Source organism: Lontra canadensis, unplaced genomic scaffold, assembly GCF_010015895.1.
Source record: "Lontra canadensis isolate GAN:19392208 unplaced genomic scaffold, GSC_riverotter_1.0 scaffold30, whole genome shotgun sequence".
NCBI lineage: Eukaryota > Metazoa > Chordata > Mammalia > Carnivora > Mustelidae > Lontra > Lontra canadensis.
In genome coordinates this window covers 14,954,223-14,956,299 of record NW_022631024.1, presented here as the reverse complement: position 1 = coordinate 14,956,299, position 2,077 = coordinate 14,954,223, and the positions used below count along the sequence as shown (strand labels likewise).

General features: G+C 49.1%; 1 pseudogene; it reads right to left on the bottom strand.

The window, feature by feature from the left end:
- Positions 1 to 224: 224 nt before the first annotated feature.
- LOC116872858 lies at positions 225 to 1,150 on the bottom strand (annotated as a pseudogene).
- Between the last annotated feature and the right edge of the window lie 927 nt (positions 1,151 to 2,077).

Here is a 2,077-nt window from a genome sequence, read left to right as displayed (position 1 = left end):
AGATGCCCCCTCTTCCTTTCTTTTCTTTTCTTTTTTTTTTTTTTTAAAGATTTTATTTATTTATTTGACAGACAGAGATCACAAGTAGGCAGAGAGGAAGGCAGAGAGCAGGGTGGGGAAGCAGACTCCCTGCTGAGCAGAGAGCCCGATGCGGGACTCGATCCCAGGACTCTGGGATCATGACCTGAGCCGAAGGCAGAGGCTTTAACCCTCTGAGCCACCCAGGCTCCCCTCTTCCTTTCTTTCTAACAGGCCTTTAATTCCTTTTATTTTTCTTGTATAAAACATGTGGTGACCACAGCTGGAGGCTGGGTCCCCTGCACAGAGACTCTGGCATGCGCCTTTACAAGATGGTCAGTGAATCCCTGATAGGGAGACTTGGTGAACACGGTCTCTTTCCAGAGATTGGGGTGAGACAGCTGTAGGTCTTGGGAATGGCATCAAAAGTGGCCTTGGCATAATTGCCCTGTGTGGCAGCACAGTCCCTGGCTGAGGAGTAGCCGTCCTCAATACCTGTCATCATCAGTAGCTTCTTGGGCACAGAGGCTGAGACAATGCCAATGCCCCTCCTGTTGGAGATGAGACACACCAGCACAGACCCACAGTGGCTGATCACCTTACATGGGACAATGTGGGGCTTGCCAACCTTGTTCTGCCAGTATTCTTGCTGCACAAGATGGTGGAAAGCTTGGCCAGGATGATGGCCCCACAGATGGCAGTGGCTACCTCCTTGCAGCACTTAATACCCAGACCAATGTGTTCATTGTAATCTCTAATGGCAACAAATGCCTTGAACCCAGTCTGCTGGCCAGCATGGGTCTGCTTCTGCACGAACATAGTCTTCAAAACCTCATCCTTAAAGGATGCCCCCAGGAAAAACTCAGTGATCTCAGATTCCATGATGGGCAGGGAGAGGAGCTAGATCTCCAGAGACTTGATCTTTGTGACCTTGAGCAGGTGGCCCAGCTTGGTGTTGGGGATTCACTCCTTGTCCTCAGCCATGCCTCTGAGAGATCTGTGACCTCTTTGACCATGTCCTTGACTCTAGCTCTGGATGTCACTGCCAAAGCCTCCATGGAAGCCACTGGCCTCCCATTCCGGGGTGCCTGGGTCCTCCACACCCTCCTGGAGCACCAGCATCACCTGCCATTTGGTGTTTTCTCAGAGAAGAAGTTGTCTGGTAATTTTCTATTGGATACCAGACATCATGAATTTTGCATCTTTTCTATTCTTATAAATCTTCTTGAGCTTTGTTCTAGGTACTTGGGAACTAACACATCCTTCTGGGTCTCACTTTATGATTTGCTAGGTGGGTTTTAGCAATGCTCAGTCTGGGGCTGATTCTCCACCTTTGAGGCAAGACCCTCCTGAGTGCCCCACCCCCTACCCTGTGAATCATGACTTTTCCAGTCTGGTGGGTGGGAACAGGCCTATTCTTCCATCCTTTTAGATGGTTCCTTCTCAAAAGCCACTAGCTCATGCATTTTTCTTCTGAATTTTTTGGTTGTTTCAAGTGCGATAGTAAATCTGGCCTCTGTTATTCCATCTTGGCCCAAAGTGATGGTCAGTCAACAAGTGTGGCAATTCTACTTCCTAATCATTCTTGAATCTGTTGACTTCTCTCCCAGCCCTTGTCATGGCTCCAGACCCCATTACCTCCCGCCTGGGGTGACACCCAGAGTCACCCAGGGCTAGGTCTCTGCTCCATTAAAATCCTTTTCCATGCAGCATAGTCTGATCTGATCTATCTTTCTTTCTTCCTTCCTTTCTTTAAAAAAATATTTTATTTATTTATTTGACACAGAGAGACACAGCAAGAGAGAAAACAGAGCAGGGCGAGTGGGAGATGGAGAAGCAGGCTTCCCACTGAGCAGAGAGCCTGATGCAGGACTCAATCCCAGGATCCTGCGATTCTGATCTGAGCCAAAGGCAGATGCTTAGCAACTGAGCCACCAGGTGCCCCTGGAGCTGATCTTTCTCGATTGCAGTCTGACCGTGCCCTGCCCCAGCTTCAAACCTGTTTGTTCCTCCACTGTCTTTGGGTTGATTTCCAGCTCCTGCCTGTGGTTCATCAGGT